The sequence below is a fragment of the Quercus robur genome, chromosome 10 (genome assembly GCF_932294415.1).
Source record: "Quercus robur chromosome 10, dhQueRobu3.1, whole genome shotgun sequence".
NCBI lineage: Eukaryota > Viridiplantae > Streptophyta > Magnoliopsida > Fagales > Fagaceae > Quercus > Quercus robur.
Genome location: NC_065543.1, coordinates 16,554,992 through 16,577,622, shown reverse-complemented (window position 1 = coordinate 16,577,622; position 22,631 = coordinate 16,554,992). Strand labels below are relative to the sequence as shown.

The window sequence follows — 22,631 nt, the reverse complement described above, 5'->3', positions numbered from 1 at the left end:
TTTTGGGATAACAACTATACCTACTGGCTAATGATAAAACTCCTTTATCCCTTAAGTTTTTATGTTTTTGTGCTTAAAATGATCCTTCCATTCTATAGGATCCTCTGTTTGCATTTGTTGGACCATTCTCTAAGGCTTTAAATTAAATTCTTTTGAGTAGTTTCAATTCAAGCTGTTTCCATTGGAAAACGTTAATGCTAGCTTTTGAAGTCCAAAGTCATAGTGCTTTCCTTTCTGGTATTTGTAGGGACACAACAAACACATGGGAAGTGGACACTCCAGTTAAACCACCAGATGTACTTTTCAGCATATTTCTTGGCAGTGTAACACATGATCAGATATTGAAGGTATGGATCTCTCTATCTTTTCATGATATGTCCATACGATGGTGTAAAACCTTTAGAGAATTTGGCAAATATAATTATTTTTTTGGATGCTTTGTTCAATTGTATATATTACATGAGGTGTATGAATATGAGAAGATAAGGGATTAACTCCATCAGATATTTCGTAATTGGAAACTCATATGTTGGGGGCAGTTTCTTCAGTTAGTGATTTGGGGAAAAATTGGCAGTTTTTTGAGACCATGCAAGTGCTTTGACTGAATGGGTTTGCATATGTGCTCATCAAATTTGTTGTCATGAACTGTGTAGTTATTTTTGCATGATTTTTAATAAAAAAAATTATGTCAAAGTAGAATTTGCATCATTTAATTGCAAGCTTCCATCTTTTAACTTTAATAAATATATAGATAGAGGGTTCAAAAGTCAAGACACATCTATTACATTTATCTTGCTTAAATGATCCTTGGGTATCTTCTTTAAAATTATTTCAATAGGAATGCTTTTAAATCAATTCATTTGAAGATATGTTTAAAACTATTTCTGGTTTTGAGAAAAAGAAGGTTTTCTTGAATAATTATGTTCTTGTTATTATATAGGGTGTAGGGGTGGGGCTGCAGTTTAAATGCTTTGTACATCCTAGTATTCCTTTGGCTGTATAAAACACTCAATGAATGCCCATATGAGGGGTTGGTTCCTAGCCACTAGTTCAATCAATTTGGCTGACTCAGGTGTTCTTACGTTGAGATACAGTTGCTTAAGGCTAGCTAATAAAGATGCATATGTGACTGCTTTAAAAGCAAACCAAAAGTACGCACCAAGAATTAGCATTTGATTGTGCAATAATTGTAAGTAGCACATGCTTTATAATTTGGATTTCAGGTTATTGTGTTTTTACATTGCATTTGAATTGCTCTCAAATTTTTCTTAATGTTTGTTTGGATTATGGACATTGTAATTGATCCCCATAAATGACCGATTTTGTCATCATCTTTCAGATGATCTTTTTATGTTGTCTTTCAAATGCTATATGGACCATTTATCTCTTTCTATATCCTTTGCACATTTATTATTTTAAAGGAATATGATCAACTTTTTATTAGTAAGACAATGATGGCCCTGCCTTATTGAATGGGATCTATGTGAGTGTTTCATTTTAATGTTTCAATATTTCAGGTATCAAGAGAAGGGAAAAAAAAAATGCAAGTAAAATAACTGATTTTATCAGTTCAAACAAGTTTCTTTGCTGATTTTTAGCTTGATGGCGGTGTAGATTATTTCAGTTTCATCTCAATTCTGATATGAAGATTTGCTTTAGATTTCTTTCATAAACCAACCCATGACCCTTCATTTGGAAGTGTAATGTTTAGCATGCCATTGCATGGCAGCGTTGGTTGATCTTTTATGAGAGGATCTATGCAGCTTTATTTATTTTTAGTTTTGTTTCCTTGGAGGACTTGGGATTATTATAAAGTATTTGATTGTCGTGTATCATGTTTCCTCTTTTGGAAGATTGGAAACTTTCACGGAAAATTGGGTACTTTGGATTACCAGTGCTGTATATAAAACTTTTGCTTGGAAATATTTTCCTTCAATTATTGTTGGTGGGCTTGAGAATATTATCCTTTTTGTATATCATGATGCTAAAACTTTATTAATTCTGATGGATAAATTATTCAGCAGATGGAAAGAAAGGCACATTGGATATGAAGAAAAATTGTTAAACCTTGATGTATTTGCAAAAAAGGGGTTTGTATATGACCCACAAAACAATTTTTTTTTTCTTTCTGGTTCTTACAGTCTGATTGAGAGCTTCTTTAACATCAATGTTTCCTCATCTAGTAAAGTCATGTATATTAGTTGAATCGATTGGGATAGAAAGGTTTTCCAGTTGCACTGAATGTATATCTGGGACATTTCGTTCATTTTTTTTGTCCTTATTTTATTGAATTTAAATTTTTTGATATGAATGATGTTTGACTTGGATCTTGATGCTTTAATTTGCAAGCTGCATGTTGTACACTCCACTCTTTCTTATCATGGTATATTGATGCAGGTTTGAGTCACTAGTTGCGCCTGAGCAGGAATCACTGAAGTTATATTTGTTAGTTGATTCAGTCTCTTGAGATAATTCTTATTTGTTATATTTTATGTGCAGTCCTTGAACGATTTCATTTTCTTTTTCTTTTGACACCCCCAAATGTTCATATTTTCACTGAAGTTAGCAGAAGTAGATTCTAGTTTTAAGTTATTCTATGCTGTAAGTGAGTTTACTTCTTGTTTGCACTATCTATTTTCTAAAATTTTCTGTCATCTTTCAGGTTTTAGCATCTAGAAACCGCCTGGATCCACCTGTGGGCTTTGCTTTGATAATACCTCCAGGACATTGTCCTATTCCAAAGGGGCCTACGGGGTTGTGTTTTAGGAAATGTGGCCATTGTAGCTCGTTATGCCCAACTTTCACATGGGCTAAGGGTGTGTTTATCATTGATTTTGATGCTCACCATGGAAATGGGACAAATGATGCTTTTTATGATGATCCAGATATATTTATCATTTCAACTCACCAAGTAAGAATTAATTTGGTCCAGGCCTGTGTTATATGTTTTCCCCTGCAATTTAATCACAAACTGCTTCTCCTGCTTAATATTCAAGGCCTTTATATTATTGATTTTGATCCATTAAATGGATGTACATCTTAGAAGTTCATTTCTCGGCAACCAATCTAATTCTATTTCATCTTGTTTGTTATAGGATGGAAGCTACCCTGGTACTGGTAAAGTTGATGAGGTAGGTCATGGAGATGGTGAAGGAACAGATTAAATTTGCCTATACTTGGAGGGTCAGATGATATTGCCATGACAACTGTGCTTGATGAAATTATTGTACCCTGTGCTCAAAGATTTAAGATTAAGGCAGATATAATTCTTGTCTCTGCTAGGTGAGTATTCCATTTCTATAAAAAGCAATTCATACTGCCGGTGAAAAACAATCTATGCTCTATTAAGCAGCTTCACTGTGCAATTTATTTCTCTCTGGTGAAGAGTTGTATATAGGTCAAGCAAGTCTATGGATATCCTAATTATTTCATAGATTATAAAATAAACTCATTTAGGTATATATAGGACTAGGAGAAATCCTAAAATGAGGCTCCTATGGGTGGAGCTAGAAATCTTTATAGGAAGAGGGAAGGGGGGCCGGGGGGATGTGGGGAGGGGGGGTGGGGGTGGTTGGAAGAGGGATTTTAAGTGAATAGCCACAGATCATCGCCCAACTTCTAATTTAAACAACGTATAGATGCAAATATTAGGAATACTACCGTGACATAAAATACTAACAATACTATCTATACTAACTATGACAAGGTTAGAGTTTTTTTTTTTTTTTTTTTTTAATAAATAAAACTTTTAAATATTAGTTGGCCTTTAATGAAAAAGGATGAAATATGATGTAATTATTGGGAAGTTATTTTACAAGGCTTTCGACAAAGTTGTTTGGGGTCATCCAATTTCAAGTTGTATGGTTGTGCACTTGTGCTGCATCTGCAATTTAATTGTTAGTGTTTCTTTCAATGACAATAGTGCATCTGTCACTAATTAGCTTATTTTTCAAAATATAACTTTTCTTTTTCTTGTTCTTTTCTTTTTAGGTTTGCGCTATTTGGGTGGCAGAAATGAAGGCATGAATTCAAAATGGATAGACATTTAAGAGTTTCTCCAGTATTGAAATTTAATTTCAAATAATCAAATTAAACTCACTTATCTATCACTGGATTTGAAACGATTAGTTATTGCACGAAAAATGTAAAGAATCTTTTTAATATTCAGCCTCATAGTCTTTCACCTTTTTTTATTATAGAGATTTTCAACTTATAGCATCTGATAGATATTTGGTAATGCATCCAAATTTGAACAACCCGAAAGGGCAACATCCTCTGCTATCAAATGAAATTATGGCATAAAGACATCCTCTATGGTTCTAAAGGCAATTCTGCTGCCCACCATCCCCTACCCGCTGGTTTAGATTGTCAGCATCTTTAAGTCGCTTATAACAAATTATCATAGTCAATCTAGTCATTAGCCCGCTTGCATCTCTCTCTCTCTCTCTCTCTGTGTTGGTAAAAGTGTGCTTAAGCATGAAGTGCAAAAGCTCCAGCGCTTTTAGCGTCTAAAGTGAGGTGCATTCAAAGAAGTGTGCTTTAGGTGCGCTTTATTGTGATTTTTTAAAAAGCTCGAACACGGTTTTGAGTGATTTTTATATTTTTCCAAAAAAAAAAAAAAAAAAAAACCAAAACTTAATTGTAGTCACCGAATCTTAACACTATTGATATAAACCATTAATTTGGTGTATAAAATGCAATTTATGGTGTAATGCTACACACCTCTATAAGAACTATTTGGGATCATAATCACTTTACAGTCCACTATTGAACTTATATTGACTAGTTCTTATTTTCATATACTTATTAAGTTATTAAATTATTAACTAATATTAATAATTAGTCATAGCACATTATGGCTACTGGAGATTCAAGAATGGATATTGATGGAAGTACTCATCTAGTTGATCCAAAAAATTGCAAAAGGACGGGCTTATATAAATGTTATATGAATTTTTATAAAATATTTTATTTCAATTTTTATATGTTTTATTTTTTTTTTTTTTTTTATCATTTGATTGTTGTATTGTCCATTGATAATTATTTTCAAATTTATCAAATCATTAAAAAAAAAAAAAACGTGCATCTCACTTCAATAAAGTGTATGCTTTGAGCCTAGGCTCTTGGAGGACCTTGCGCTTAAGTGCGCCCGGTGCTCTCTCTCTCTTTCTCAAGAATTTGTTAGGTATGATGGTCATGTATTGGATCCAAAAGCCAGTTTACAGTTCACGAGGAGAACATACTACACGCCAATGTCCAATATTAAACAACTTGCCAAAGATCTATGCGGGGGCTGATGTGTGCTTTTCCTAGAAGGTGGATACAATCTCGAGTTTGTCATACTTAGTCGCAGATTCATTCAGTGCTTTTCTTGGGGAGCAGAGTTTGGCGTCCAAGTATGACAACCCTCCCATTTTGTTTGAAACACCATTTGCCAAGGTTAAGCAAGTGATTTAGAGGGTGAAACACATACATTCCCTGTGAAAATGTACAAACCTGTGTTATATGTATTAGTAATTTTAATGCAGTTCACCTAATTCCATGTATATTTGGAAGGTGTCTATGAGTCTTTATGCCTAACTCCTATAGAAATGTCTCACTTCAATGCTAACTTGGTATACGAGTATTGGGGAAAAAAATCCTTTATAGTATGGTTAAGAATTTATGAGTTGAAGTATATTGTCCTCTATGTAATACTTTCAAAGTCTGCATTTTGTGACATCAATCTCTCTTTTTTTCTTATTTATTACAATTTTGTGACCATCAATCTATATTGCTTGTACTTTGGAGTGTTTATTGGTTCTATATGACCTTTGGAGTTTGGACCCTAATTCTTGAACTACCCGGATTTCACAAAATGATTTGTTCCAAAAATATTAAATAGAGGAAAAGGTTATCCTCCTCATTCAATTAATTTGTTACAGTTTAGATGTTTGAAATCATAAGGGGTGTCCAACTAATTAGGGGTACCCGAAAAATTGTAAAATTAGTCTAGTATGATTATGAACCAACCCTAAAATAAAATTTGCTTTATATTCTAAACTATTTTTGTTTCATGTAAAACTTGCAATAAATTGATGGATGGAAATTTATGAAGAATGGAAAAGTAAGAGGAAAGAAAAGATTATTGTTTTTCTTTTGCGTGTTTGGAAGGGAATAAAAAAGTGGAATAATAGAAATATATTAGGGTAAATTACAAAAAGTTCCTTTGAAGTTTGGACTTTGGAGGAAATCAATATATTAGCCATTTTGTTAATAACAGTAGAAAAATATTCCAAAATTTGAAAAATTTATGAAGTGTGCGTGGTACCTACGCTGTAAGAAACTAAGAATTGTAAAGGAAAAAAGAGAATTACCAGAGGCAGCTAGATTTGCGGAGTTACTGTGTTGGAAGTGCATTTTTAGAAGTTTGATGACAAGGAGCAGTAATATTTAACCGACAAAGTTTTCTCTAATCATGATTAGTTATATTTCCATGGGAATCCCAGTGCACCCCCCAAGAATTCCTCTTATGAATGGTAGAAAATTATCATCAACAAACCTGGTTAGCTACTAATTAAGAACGGTAGAAAAATTTAATAAAAATGGTAATTGCTCAACTCATTGCAGTTCAACCTCGACAGTTACCTTCAACTTCAAGGTCAATAATCAACGGCACATGGGCAACACTAGTATCTTGTCTTGTATCCTATTTACCAATTTGCGTGGCAACTTCAACGCAACCATATATACCTTTAGAAATGGTCATTCTCATTGATACTTGAAAGAGTAATTCATGTCGGCACTATCGAGAAACTGTGCACATCATGTAGAAAAACAGAGTCATGCATCTATTAAATTGTATGCAAATAAGTCATGATAGGCATGCAAAAAATCAAACCAAAGTCATGCTTGCAAAAAATCAAACCAAAGTCATGCTTGCAAAAAATCAAACCAAAGTCATGCTTGCAAAAAATCAAGACATACATTTAATGTTATCTTGTATGTGGTCACAAAATTAGTCATCAGCCAAATACCCACGAAAAAAGTCTAGGTCTTTGTCTCTTCAGGGGAAAAAATGACTAATTGGTTATCTACAAAGAATAATTGCAATTCAGCCTCAAAAGTTAACTTCACGATCAATATCAATGGCACAAGAACAAGACTAGCTATCTTGCATGTCGTCACAAGTAAGGCATTTATCATACCCACACAAAATAAAAAAGTCTGTGTCTTTTTAGAATTGTATGCAAATAGTCATGCTCGGCATGCAAAAAATCAAACCACCAAAGTCATCCTTGCCAAAAATCAAGACATGCATTTGATGTTAGTGGGAAAATTCAAGCCACCTTTTGACACTCATAGGTCATAACCAAGTATTTTCAGAAAATGACATTACGTATTTAACATTGGGAAATGCTAACAGATACTCTTAATTCATTTAAAAAAAGTTTTTATAGAATAAGAAAAAAAAATGTTTTGAAAGTTTTTTTCGTTTTCCATAAAAGTGGTGTGAAAACTTTTCTAAAATGAATTGTTAACCATTCCCTGATCGAAGGCACTCGTTAGCATGACCCTTTATCTACTCACATGATTAGTTGTTTCGCTTTTCATATAAGAAAAAGCTTAACTAGTTATTTCTCTTACTTTGACACTGACCAATTATTTATTTATTTATATATATATATTTTTTTTTTTGTAACCATGAGTTTTTAATCTGTAGCTTGCAATTGTACTTTCAGAATTCAAATGTTATGAAAGCACAAAAAGTGAAACATTTCTATTTCCCTGGAAATCCCAGTGCACGTTAGTTCCACTTATGACTTAGATATCTAATGATAGAACTAGGATTTCAAGCTAAAGGGACCTGGAATATAAGGGAAAAAAAAATTCTAAATAGGCATTCATATAGTATTAATAAATTATAAATACTCAAAATCGTTATTTATTAATACATTAAAATGCAATTATTTACCAAAAAAAAAAATTAATATTAGGCTAGCTAGGATTTTTTTTTTTTTTTTTTTTTTTTTTTTTTTTTGAAGTTAGAGAACATTCACACTAGTGGTGCTAAAAAATTTAATTTTTAATACCTCAAAAAACTAATTTATCTATTTTATCATCCCACTTTACAATATACCTAACAACTAATGTTTTTTTTTACCACTTCATTTAAAATAATATAAACAACTCATTAAAATACTAAAGGAAGAGAGAGAATTTGAGTTTTTTAATTGAAGGTAGAGAGATAATCTTAACAAAATAAAATATTTTATTTTTAACAACTTGCTACAGTTAACAAATATTTATACCAATTTACTGTAGTTGCAAAAAATTTAGTTTTAACTTCTCCAATAACACATGGTTTTTTGGTAGTAATATATATATATATATATATTTTTTTTTTTTTTTGTTGCTAAAATACAATCACCATTGTGAATGTTTTTATTGTTTTTGTTAGGTTTTTGGGTTGGATAATTGCTAATTGAAGGAGGGCCTAAGGTTTTGAAAGGGGTAACTACAAAAATGATATATATATATAAATAATAAGTAAATAAAAATTAGGTTCGTCCTTAGATTCGCCCTAATTTTAGCAAATTCCTCTGTTAAGGCCCAAAAATAGTGATTTTGTCTTTTTTAGTAATACTCCCTTCATTCCAATTTGTTTGTCTTGTTTGAAAAGTCAAACTTTTTAAGGGAACATAATTTACTGTATTGTCTGCCTTATAAAAATGTATAAGAGCACGTTTGGTACACTGTAATGATTACTACATGGGAATAGGAATAAGTATTATAAGGAATACATTAAGTTGGAATGTAATAAGTATTACTATTCATTAGTTTGGTGACTATTTAGGAATAGAATCCTGAATAAGTATCCACAATTTAGTAGAGTATAAAAAGAATATGTAATTAAATAATTTTTAAGTCAAATTTCCTAAAATACACTTATTTAAGGGTGTTCAAAATAGAGCTAATAATTAACAAGAAGGAAAATTTATTTTCTATCCTTTTGAAGATGTGACAACTAATGGCTTTTTAGGAAATTTTTTTAAAAAGTTATTGCATAAGGTGAATGAATAGATATTCAATACTTTTGATAATGAATAGTTATTCCTCATTTTGAAGAATAGCTATTCATAAGGAATAACTATTTATTGTAATAAAAACATAACCAAACAACCGAATAGTTATACCATAGAAATATCTATGATATTACAGTGTCTATTACAGTCTACCAAACGTGCCATAGGTTTACAAAACTATCCTTAAATAAATTTATTAGTTTTTTTTTTTTAAAAAAAGAGAGTTATTCTTAATGATGCAACTAAAAAAGTGGCTCAATTAGATTGATTTTTTAAATATTTGTTAGTTTTCTTTTCAAATAGTTTTGAAAATAAAGTAAGGTTATAATAGGAACATTAGTAAACTAATAACTTTTATTTTTAGAAATAGGACAATATTTTGGGACATCCCAAAATAGAATAGAAGACATACAAACTTGGACGGAGGGAGTATTTGTTTTCCTTAATAACTTTTAGTTTAAAAGTCAGAATCATTGTTATGGATTCCGTTCTGTTCTGGCCGGAACGGCCGAAATTTCTCGTACCGGTGTGTAAAACAGAATGGTAATACCCTCCTTTCCACCTCGGATTAAATTCCGCCCCATTTCGGCCCGTCCCGGGCGTTTCGGTCAATTCAGGCCAATTTTGGCCGAAATTCATTTTCCGGCCGGTATGAATTTTGTCTTCTTATTTTCCCTTTTTGAACTTGATCGGCATCTTTTTTGCTAGATCACCAAAAATCCTCCTCAATCTCTCATCTATATCTCATTTTCACACTTGTAGCTCCTTGTCTCTCTATCATCTCTCACTATCTGACCCTCTCAACCATGACAGAGAAGCTGAAAAGAAAATTGAAGAGCAAGATGAAGCAAAAAAAAGTGTGACTTACGAAACAAAAAGGGAGAAGAAGAAGATGAGAAGAGGAGAAAATAGCTCAGAAGGTGAAATGATCAAGAAAAAGTAGCAATAATGAAAGAAGTAGCATTTGAGCAGCTAATAGTGTTGTCACTAGTCACATGGGTGGGTTGGGAAATGGGAAAAATTGAAAAAGAAATCAGTAGGAAGCAACACTAGTCACGTGGGTGGGTTGGGAAATGGGAGAAACAGAAAAAATAGTCAATAGGAAGCTTCTTGGAAGCTCACTTGTGTACAATTACACAAAATATGAGTTTTATTTTATTTTTTTAAAACCATAATAAATGTTTTTTTAAAATAATAATATCACTTCTTTTAATAGAAAACTATATTAAATTTATTATTTTATAGAATAGTAATAATATATATATATATATATATATTTTAGCAGTAATTTCGAAACGGTTTCCGAAACGGTACCCGAAATTGACCGGTACCGAAATATTCCATTCCAATAAACAAACCGAAACGGTATTCATAACAATGGTCAGAATAAGGTCTTGTCTATTCTAAGACATCTCTTACAGATACTAGTTTCAATTTCCGCAATTATCTCAAATTTTCTATTTTTGATAAAAATTACTATTTTGCCACCTAATTACATGATAACACACGAATTAGGTTTTTTTAGGCGTTTTTCTAGTTGCCCAAAATCTAGACCTTTGCCTATTGCTTCTCTTTGGCAGATTCCATAAACCTATCACCTTTTGAATTTAGGGAACCCCTAGTGGATTTGAGGTTTTCATTAAGAAACTAACGTATTTAGTTTCTTTTCATTTTGAAAATGTGTTTGTATTTATTTAGCTTCCGTGACATCACTAGAATGAGCTACATATATCTAGAAGCTAAAACATAGTATTTATTGTTACTACACTCTTGTTGAACCAACTCATCCGCCACGTCATTATTCTTTTTCTTATTTATTTTTCACCTTTAATTTTATTGAAAATATTAAATATATAAATATATTGTATTTACAAATTTATCTTAGGCAATTTTTACTTTACATATTCATCCATTATAATTTTGATACTATAACTAAATAATAAATCAATGAAAAATTAAAACATAGTAATGAATGAGATTTGTTGTTGACCTAATTTAGGGAAAAAATCATATTATAATATGTCATATTTTGTATTCTTTTCATGCTTTAGTTTATTTGGAAAACAACAAAATAGTCTGAACAACATAATGAAGAACAGCTTGAGCAGTTGAAGAAGATTGTCTTTGTATAGTTTCCTTTCACTATTTGTAAATGTTTTATTTAACAAATTAGCAACAAATTGTTATGTCCTTGCTATATGACGTTCCTTATCTCATTAGTGTATTTTTTGAGATTTTTAAGAAATTAGATTCAATTTTGTGTTTAAAATTATTTATTTATCTATTCAGTATTCACATTTTGAATTAGATTATGACAATATTTTGATGTATAATAGACAGCACATGCCTTCTTGGAGCAGTAGGAACGCTAGAAGTCATAATACAAAATAAAAAGGGGGTGCCAATAGAGGCCATCGGGGCGACAATGTTAGAGTTGCATGAAATTTGGCAGGTTGAAGGGAAATGACATTTTGATCCAAACTCATGTAAAACGGCATTCGACAATGTTGAAATTGCATGAAATTTAGGCAAATTCTTCGTTAAGGCTCTGAAAATAGTGTTTTTGCTATTTATAGTAATATTTGTTTTTCTTTAATAACTTTTAATTTAAAAGTCAGAATAAGGTCCTATCTATTTTGAGACGTCTCTTAGAGATAGTATTTTCAGTTTCTGTAATTATCTAAATTTTGCTATTTTTGGCAAAAATCACTATTTTGCCACATAATTACGTGATTAGTGCGGATTAGGGTTTTTTGGCGTTTTCATAGCCGCCCTATGGTTTCTTTTACTATTTAAACATATTATAGCAGTCAGGGAAATTCAGTTTTTCAGATTTATAAAATACAAACTTTGTCTATTTCTCTTTAGTGGATTCCAGAACCCTATTACCTTGTGAATTCAAGGGACCCCTCATGGATTCAAGTTTTTCGTTTAGAAGCTAACGTGTTTAGTTTCTTTTTCCATTCAAAAAGAAACATGTTTGTTTTCTTGTAGCTTTCGCGACATCATATTTACACAATACTTCTTCGTTTTTTCAAAAAATTTCATCTACTTTTTTCCTCTTTGGAATTATACTCTTGGATTAGATTATAATCATCATTTATAAAGCTAAAACCATCACTTTTGCTTGGGATCAACCACCTGTTGCTCTTCCATGACTTCAAAGCCCTATTATAAAATTTGAATTTGATTATGCAATGGATATTTAGCTTGATCACATCACATTTCATATATAGGGCCGACTCAAGGCCTAGGCTTAAGGCTTCACTTGTAAAAAAAAATAATAATAATAATAAAAAGTCTTAATATTGCATAAGAAAAAGGCCCCCAAAATTGCTTAAAATGTCTTAATATTGTAAAATGATAATTTTTTAAAAGAAAAAATATAGGTGTGGTTTGCAATTTTTCCCCTCACCTTCAAGAAGGCGTCCAAAATATTAGGCCAATTGAAATCCAGCTCAATTGAAACTATAAACTATTTCACCAAAAAAATTATTATAAGTGTGTCGAAAAACTTGTGAAAGAGATGTAAATAAATTGTAAATACAAAAACTTAATTAGCAGTTTTACATCTTAGAAAACAAGAGCAATTTTAATACAAAAAAAAATGTATATAACATAAAAAGTCAAATAATAGTATTTAATTAATATTTAGAATTGATTCAAAAAAAAAATAGAATTAAAAAAGCCCAATAAAATTTTCCACATTAGGCCTTATAATATATTCAGCCAGCCAGTTGATATGTTTTACATATTTGGGAGTAAAAGTTTGACTTTGATGTGAGTTCTATTTTTTCCTTTTTTTTTATTTTTTATTTTGAAATTCTAATTTTGTTGAGTTTTATTAATTTTTTAAGTACGTTTTTCAATGTTTTGGATTGTAGTGTATAAAAAATTGGGTTTAAAAAAGTTTGTTTAAAACTAAAAGAATAATTTACAAACTCTATATACTTTTTAATGATACACAAAATGTTATAAATAAATTTACTATATAAAAAATATTTTCGCTAATGTACCTTTTGAATTTCTAATAAAAATTGAATTGTTTTCATTTTGGTACGACATTTTATATATATATATATATATATATTAAATTTGTAATTGTTAATATAATAAATGAAAATATGATTATGAAATACATTACTTTTTATTATATTAGTCTAACTTGCAAAAAAATAAATTTAATGAGATCCCCCCCTAAAAAAATTATCACATGAATCTGCAACTAATTTTAATAAAAATTGTGATTATAGTTCAACTACCTCAATAGTCTATCAAGGCCAATAATCAACGGCACATGGGCCTATTTTAGCAATTTGCGTGGCAGCATCAGCACAACCACAAAAGATGTATTGGTATTTCCATTGTGTAAACTGTAAACTAATATTTTGAATTCCATTCCAAAAGTCATTTCGGATTAATTAGTGGAACGAAATATTTCGATATCGGTATGTACGGTATACCATTTCAAAATTATGCACCAAATATATATAAACCTCGATAAAATCCCTAATTTTAGTTTGTCTTTCTAACCTTTTTTTTTATTTTTTTTTTTTAAATATCTATCTTTATTTATTTTTTTTTTTTAGAAAAGAAAAAAGAAACCTGTCTATCTAACTTTTTTTTTTTTTGGTATACAATATAAATATAAAATGATAGTATAATATTATTATTACGTAACAAAATATAAAAGAGAAAATAGAAGTGTCTTTTGCCTTTGGTCTCTATTCTCTCTCTCACCTGCCAAAATTATTCTAAAGACCTAATAAATTACACATCACAATAATTCTCAAAATTTGTTTCTCAAAAAAATAAATAAATAAAAATCCATGTTCACACGTTTCTCCTCATTTCCGGTCCACCATCTCCCTTTATTTTGTTCTCTACTTTTTTTTTCCTCTTCTTAACTCTATTTCTTGCTTCATCGGTTCTCAGTTCTCAGTTCTATCTTTTTCCTCTTCCCCACTTACCTCAAACATCATATCAGTTGCCGATTCTTTCATGTTTTCTCTCTCTTTTTCAAGTTTTTTTTCTTCTTCTCTCGAGTGTTATAATTTCGGTATTCAAAACAGTGGTGTAAACGCCTTATTTTGTCAAGAAAAGCACAACGTAGATTTTGCTCATTGGACATGATACGGCAAGGAAGAGGATCTTCATTTGCAGCAATGAGTCTGAGTCTATTGTGCCCAATTCACTCCCAAGCCAATGAAGCCATCCTTCTCTTTTTCATTATTCTGCTGCATGTAACAATTCTTGCTATTTTTGCTGGTAGTAAAAGTACTGGCACCTCTAGTTACTTCGGTGGGAATGAAACAGATCATCAGGCTTTGATGGCCTTCAAGACACATAACATTTGACCCTCAAAACATTTTCAGCTCGTGGAATGATTCCATCCATTTCTGCGAGTGGGAAGGTGTTACGTGTGGCCACAAGCATAAAAGAGTCACCGTATTAGATCTTCATTCCAAAGGTTTGGAGGGTTCCTTGTCTCCATTCATAGGCAACCTTAGCTTCATTAGGGAAATTGTGCTCTCAAACAACACCATTGGAGGCAAAATCCTTGATGAATTCGGTCGTTTGTTCAGGTTGCGAGTATTGAGGCTATATAACAACTCCTTCAATGAGGAAATACCTGCAAACCTTTCCCATTGCTTCAACCTCTACTTCTTTGATGTAGGTAGAAATAACCTTTCAGGATCAACCCCAATGGAGCTTTCTTTTTTGTTGAAGCTGGAGGTTCTTTATGTTGACACGAACAATCTCAAGGGAGGAATTCCAACTTTCATTGGGAACCTTAGCTCTCTACAAATTTTATTCGCATCCAACAATGTTCTGGGAGGACATATTCCAGATACCTTGGGTCAATTAAGAAACTTAACGGATCTTGAATTTAGTAGAAATAAACTCTCTGGTTTGATCCCTCCATCTTTATATAATCTCTCGTCTATTACCTTTTTTTCACTGTCCCAAAATAAGCTCAGTGGAAGTCTTCCTACAAATGTATTCCTCACCCTTCCGCTTCTCCAATGGTTTGTAATGTATGAAAACCGACTTACCGGATCTCTTCCAATCTCGTTGTCTAATGCTTCAAAGCTACAATACATTGAAGCTGACGCGAACAATTTTTCGGGAAAAATTTCTGTCAACTTTGGAGGTTTACACCGTTTGGAGGAATTATTAATTAGTAGCAATAATTTAGGAAGTGGAGATGATGATGAAATGAATTTCTTTCAATCTCTAGTCAATTGTAGCAATTTACGGAGAATAGATCTTGCAGCGAATCAATTCAAAGGTATGTTACCTAAAGTTTTGGGTAATCTTTCAACCCATCTTATCGTTTTTTCGATTAGTGAAAATCTTATTTTTGGAGAGATCCCTTTCTGGATGGGTAATTTGGTCAACTTGACATTCTTATGGATGAATGGTAACAAATTTACAGGGACAATCCCAGATGATATTGGCAGTCTTAAAAAATTACACCAATTATATTTACATGACAACAGGCTCTCAAGAAGGTTACCAATTACCCTTGGAAACCTATCATTGTTAAATGAATTGTCCTTAGATAATAACAAATTGCAAGGAACTATCCCATCAAGTATAGAAAAATGCCAAAATTTTTTGTTATTAAATCTTTCTCAAAACAATCTCACTGGCATCATTCCAAGACAACTCTTCACAATTTCCACGCTGACAATTGGACTTTATTTAGCTCAAAACTTTTTTGTAGGATCACTACATTTTGAAGTCGGCAATCTTGTCCATTTAGGATTGTTGGACTTATCTGAAAACAAGTTGTCTGGTAAAATTCCAAGCAGCCTAGGCTCTTGCACAAGCCTTGAGTACCTTTATGTGGAGGGTAATTTATTTCAAGGAGAAATTCCAATATCCTTGAGTTCTTCAAGAGGTATTCAAGTCATGGATCTTTCTCATAACAACTTCTCCAGTCAAATTCCAAATTTCTTGGAGAATCTTTCCCTTAAGAATTTGAATTTATCCTTCAATGATTTTCAGGGAGAGGTCCCAACAAAAGGAGTGTTTGCAAATGCTAGCGCAATATCACTCATTGGAAATAGTAGGGTGTGTGGGGGCATATCAGAACTAAAGTTCCCGAGGTGCTTAACAAAAGAGGAGAAGAAAATGAAGTGGCATTTTGCACTCAAAGTGGTAATCTTAATGGCATGTGTGATTTTGGTAATAACCATAGTGTCCTTTTTCTTATTTGTTTGGCATAAATAATAATAATAATAATAATAATAATAATAATAATAATAATAATAATAATATCTCTTTAGAATCTTCCTTGAAGCAATCATTTATGAAAGTGTCTTACCAAATGCTGCTTCAAGCAACTGATGGATTTTTGTTAGCAAATTTGGTTGGTGTCGGTAGTTTTGGTTCAGTGTATAAAGGCATCCTCGGTGAAGATAGATCAATTGTTGCAATTAAGGTACTAAATATTCAACGTCAAGGAGCTTCCAAGAGCTTCATCTCTGAGTGTGAAGTCTTGAAAAATATTCGTCATCGAAATCTTTTGAAGATCATAAGTTGTTGCTCAAGTGTGGATTTTCGTGGAAATGATTTTAAGGCTCTAGTTTATGAGTTCATGCCGAATGGGAGTCTAGAAAATTGGTTGCATATGGATTTGGAAATAAATAACGGGTAGGAAGAGATACAAAACTTGAACCTTCTTCAAAGAACAAACATTGCCATTGATGTTACTTATGCACTCGATTACCTACATCACCATTGCCAAATGCCAGTTGTTCACTGTGATCTAAAGCCAAGCAACATTCTTTCGATTGTAATATGGTTGCTCATGTAGGAGATTTTGGGCTTGAGAAGTTTCTTTTAAGACTTACAAATCCAAAAGAAAGTAGTTCAATTGGAATAAGGGGAACAATTGGGTACACTCCACCAGGTAACAATAATTTACTAGTCTTTTAAAATGTTAGCATATGCTTTCCCATATTTACCATGGTTATTTTTGAGCTCCCAAATTGTAATGTGAATACATTATATATATATATATATATATAATATTCTTAATGGCAGAGTATGGTCTAGGAAGTGACGTGTCACCAAAGGAGATGTGTACAACTATGAAATCTTATTGTTGGAGATGATAACAGGAAAGAGACCCACAAATAGTGTGTTTGAGGGAGGCCTAAACATTCACAACTATGCTAGCATGGCCTTACCTGACGATGTAATGGAAGTTGTGGATCCAAAACTTTTAAATAATGTTGATGAAGTTTTTGGAAATCACAATGATAGCCTTGCAAATAATATAAAGGAGTGTTTGATATCCATAGTCAAGGTTGGCATGCTCCATGGAGTTGCCACAAGAACGATGGGACATTAGTAAGGCCATCTTTGAGTTGCATTTGGTTAGGGACATTATTCTTGGTGCTAGGATTTAGCACAACATGCTTGGCTATATGGAAGGTTAAAAATCAAACTCCTCACCATCTTAATGTTGGTATTAAGTTTTTTACTTATTTTGATCTTTTCTCTTAATGTTGTTTTCTACTAACTATTCACAGATCCAAAAAGCCTTGTGCTCCTTCAAACTGTTACATTGGATGGAAAGAATTTTCTGGCATTCTAGATAAGCTTGCTTATGGTTATTCATTGAATAAGAAGTATTCTACATGTTTCATATACCTTGTCTTCTATATGTTTCTTTTATATGCGTGAGTAGCTCAAATAATTTCCTACAATCTTGTATTAGTGTATTAAATCTATTGATATTATGCTTGGAAAATTAACTATCAACTTTATTTGTAGATGTAAAATAATTTTCTACAAATAATGAGAATTATTTTTCACTTGTTTCCCATTCTTCATCAATATATTTTTCTTCAAAGCTTGAGCTCATAAAATAGAGGGATGGTCAATTTGGCTATATTAGTGTAAATTACATAACAATGCTACATTTGCCTAATTTTCAATAACAAAAGTAATTTGATGATCATGCTTGACAAGATAGGGCACACAGCAGATACCATGCACATAATTTCAAGATCATGTTGGCTAGTCAACTCTGTCATGGATTTAATTCTATTATAAAAGTCAAGCTATGATTGTTATGATGAAACCAAAAAATTTGGATTCACCTAATCATGTTGAAGAACAGTTAAATTAATGCTCCACAAGTAATTAATGCTCTTGTTGGTCAGCTAAGATGGGTTCGTGTTTGACCTTGACGAGTACAAAATCAAATCGGATAGTATAAGCAACAAATGTATTAGATTAAGATAAGCTGTTATTCTAATAACCTTTTCCTGTTATATATTTGATGTGAATGCATCGTCGTCTTTGAGTATTAGAGCGGAGGAAGTATGTGTTCAATGCATTGTCGTCGTCTTTGACATGAATGCATTTTTTGTCGAAAATACTTTTAGAAACTTTCAATTCAAAATCTTTTGAAGTGTGTATAGATTGTGTGCAATAACAACTGTGACCTTTTTATTTTGAGAAGTACTATGTGACCTTTCTCTTTCAATTCAAAGAGAAAGAGGCATCATTTCTTAACTCATCATGCCCACAAAGACCACTTCACTCCTATGGGATTTCCTCTCACCATCCCCAGGTTTTTCTCTGTTTTCCACTTTCTTCCATTTTTCCCGAAATACCAATTTGTTTTTATTTATTTTTGTGGGTTTTGTGTAGCATTTTGTGCAGCTTGATGATTCACTATTTGTGGGAATTGAGATTGTTTTATCCTCAGGTTTGTCTCTATTTTCCACTTTCACTGTCACGGTTTTTAATGCCAATCAGTGCCTTGGTAAGTCTAATTAATCAAGGCTTTGTAGAAATTATCTTGTTGTTGGATATTTCATATTACACATATGATTTTTTTTTATACATGTTTGATTTTATTTTGCTTTTGAGTCTTTGTTAGGGTTCTTTTTTGGTTATACAAGTTATTTTATTATATGTATGATTTTTTGTTTTTCGTCTAAGTTGTTTTTTGGAGGAAAAATACTTACCACTAGCAAAAGGGTCGAGGCATGATTAATAAATACTAGCTTATAACTTAATAAATAAATAAAAACCTATAAAAATCACAAGGATAAAAGTATTTGATTGTATATGAATTTGTCAAAAAAAAAAAAAAAAGATCGAGAAGCCCTTCTCCATCATGGATGATGATTGAAAGAAAAGCTATTAGCTTTTGCTCTGCACTGTGTGACTTTTGTGTGTGTCTGTTTTAGACAATTTAAATGAGAGAAGGTAAAAATGTGATGCTATTTGTAGGCCGATTAGACTTTTCATGGGCGGACTAAAAACATTTGTTTTTTTTTTTTTTAGAATACATTGCATTTATCCATGTGGCAGTACGTTGACCATCCAGCTCTACTGACTATGCATCCGCCACAACATATCAAATTATCGAAGGAAATGATTTTGGGTACATTGAAGTGTGTCAATGATGATTCCAACCCTAGTCTATATCCACCATCAAAGAAGACAAGATTGAACTTCGAAGAAATATGATTCCATCTCTTAAAAAAAAAAAAAAAAACCTTTATGCCAAGGAATGCCTCCTTTATCAACATCTTTGGCTGCCTTTGTTACTCTCTTCCTCTGAATTTATAGGCTCATTCATAGGATGAGTATTTATAGAGAAATCAAGTTGCTGAGCTTTGTAATTTTTATTTATAAGATTCTCTTCAGTTTTTATATTTTTGTTACTTGAATAGTTGAATTATCACTGTCAAATTGCATTGCATCATTTAGCGGTATATAAGTTTTTAGCTGAATCTTTTCTTGTTAACAGGAAATAAATTTTCTTAGTCAGCTTTCACATGCAAATATTGTTTGACACTACGGAAATGAATTGGTAAAAGTTGATCTCATAAAGGCCAGTGGATATGCACATGCACATACAACCGCACACACATACACAGTAATATAGATAATCAGGACAAAGGGAGGGGTAACGAAGGACTTCTCATGTTCAAATCTATGTAATATGTAAATATTGGATCCGTCATATATTCAGATGACATTTTAGAAAACTAATGATATCAAAGGTTGAATATCTAGTTTCACTTTCTTTTCTATAAGATATGAGGGATTGAAATCTATGTCCACAGCTAATTTTTATTAGTCAGTGAAAATGGCACTTAAGCTAATCCCAGTTTTGGAACTCCATCCAAAATTCAAGTAGAAAAAAAAAATCACTTTGATTGATAGAGATTATGCAACAATGCTAGTGGTTCCCAATTCAACAGCTTTTAAAAGCCCGTGGTGATAACATCCTTCCTTTCTATCATCATTCGTGCTTCGTAATTGTGAGACATGACTGATTTCGCTTCCATACTTTTATTTGCAGGGATAAGTGTAAACTGGAAGCAAGTGGAACAGTAGTGGAACAATGGGTGAAGCAAGCGAAGTCACAAGATGCTAATGAGTACTGGACCCTATTAGCACACAGCTCCTTTAGTCAATTTTAGGGATACGAGTTTCTCAGCGTGATTGGTCTGGAACTCGTTGGCTGTAATAATAATATAATTGAATTCATGAAGCCCGATAACTTCCCTGTATTGGAATTTATGTTTCTAGTTAACTCCAATATTGTTACTCTCCCAAAAAGCATTAGTAGCTCCCCTAGATTAGAACTTCTTGACATTGACAACTGCAAGCAGCATCGAGAAATTCCAAGGCTTCCACAATCAATGGGAATGGTGGATGCAAGGAACTGCATAGGGTTGGATCCAAAAACATCAAGCACATTATTGAATCAGGTGATTTCTCTCTCTCGTTTAAGTTATAAAGAAACAATATTTACTACTTTCCCCAAATTCATGTTACTTAAATTTCTTGTATTTGCTAAATGCAAGCAGTATTGAGAACTAGGAGGAAATTGGAATTGTTCAATTAAAATACCAGGAACTGAGATTCAAAAGTATTTCAACTTCAACCAATGAAATGTTGCATTAGCAACAAATGTATCATATTAAGATAAGTCGTTATTCATTTTAGAGAACCTTTACCTGGTATTTGACATGAATTTATTGTCGTATTTGAGTATTTGGGTAGTATAGTTAGAGCCATAGAGGGGAGGAAGTATGTGTTCAACTCAAAAGATAATAATTATTAGGATTTTTTTTTTAATAGATACCGGAAGATCAATTATTCTATCGTCTATCTAAAAAGCCAAAAAAAGATGTTAATGGATAATTCTAATTGTGCTTCTTTAATGCTTCTGTGAATAGTAACTGGTGTTGTATCTTGGTGGCAGAGGACATGGTGATACCATGTTCAACATGTGATCAAGACGCTCTGGTCCAGGGTTGAGGTGGCCCACAAGTCCCACATCACCTCTTCTCCCACATTATGGCTTGAACCTGAAGTCTCCAATTGGAAAGCTAGAAGATGGAAAGAGTCAATGTTATTGTCAGCCTCTTCCTCCAGGTTCTCCTACTAGCACTTCTGCCTTGCCCAACACAAGAACAAAGGAAGGGTGACTTTGGGGCTTGTATACCTTGGATTTAAGGTAATGAAGTTACAATAAATGTTTGGATTATCTGGGGGAAACTTTTAGTATTGCATATTGTCATATAGACTAAAAGTTCCTTGATTGGTTTTTTTTTTTTTTTCCACAGATAAGCCTAATTTTATTATGGTAACCGGCTAACTGCATACATGTGCCAGATGGTATGGTGCGTTTAGTATGGCTACAGGGTAAAAAAGTCAAGGTGTTATTACAAATGTTAAAAAATAAAATAAAATATAAATGAAACCATGTCTCCAGATAAAGAAAAGAAGATTGATGAACAAGTGCTTTGCAATCATTATTAGACACATGAAGTGTACCCGGTGTGAGTGGTCCACATGATGGACATGAAAATAAACTCAGCAGCAATGTGATGGAAGTAAAAACTCAAGAATAATGTAGCAAGAGTAGCATTTTTTCTATTTTGTTAATTTGCTAATTGTTATATTTGCATCTATAACAGTGGAAGTGAGCAAATGTGTGCAATTAAAGAAGTCAGAGTTGTTTTTGATGATCAGATATCAAAGCAACTGAAACCGGTATTTTTTCATCCGACAGTATATAAGTTTTTAGCAGAATCTAGATAGACAGTAATATAGATAATTGAGACAGAGAGGGAGAGTGAAGGACTTTTCACGTTCAAATCCATGTAATATTGGATCCCTCATTCATAATAATTCCAGATTATCATATTCTTAGGGTGAGGAAACAATCTCAGTTTATTTGGAATATGTCTGGTGGCTCAATCCATAAATTACTTCAAGAATATGGTTCCTTCAAGGAATCTGTCGTTCAAAATTACAACAGGCAGATTCTTTCTGGCTAGTTACATGAAAGGAATACATTGCACAGTTATTTGGGTATCAATTGTGGTTCTTTAGTTCTTTGTTTTAGGAATTGCGGGCTTGCAGCTTTGTTAATTTCTTTATGGCTATTTAATAATGTGGCTCTCCTGGCAGGGATGTCGAAGGGGCAAACATTTTATTAGATCCTAATGTTAAACATGTACATTTATTTTTTTATATGCTTTCCTGTTAATCATCAAAAGCAATTCTGAT

The 22,631-nt window shown here is 32.2% G+C and overlaps 1 long non-coding RNA gene and 3 pseudogenes across 1 annotated transcript; all 4 read left to right on the top strand.

Annotated features, from left to right (window-relative positions):
* The first annotated feature begins 252 nt into the window (after nucleotides 1–252).
* LOC126702559 (uncharacterized) lies at nucleotides 253–1,936 on the top strand. The gene is made up of 2 exons (XR_007647785.1): nucleotides 253–347; nucleotides 1,518–1,936. It is a non-coding gene; the product is annotated as an uncharacterized LOC126702559 (long non-coding RNA).
* Nucleotides 1,937–2,310: 374 nt separating this feature from the next.
* LOC126703899 (histone deacetylase 14, chloroplastic-like) lies at nucleotides 2,311–4,193 on the top strand (annotated as a pseudogene).
* Nucleotides 4,194–6,584: 2,391 nt separating this feature from the next.
* LOC126703898 (probable LRR receptor-like serine/threonine-protein kinase At3g47570) lies at nucleotides 6,585–22,045 on the top strand (annotated as a pseudogene).
* The window catches only part of LOC126703897 (histone deacetylase 14, chloroplastic-like), a 60,113-nt pseudogene continuing 56,254 nt past the window's right edge, over nucleotides 18,773–22,631 (top strand).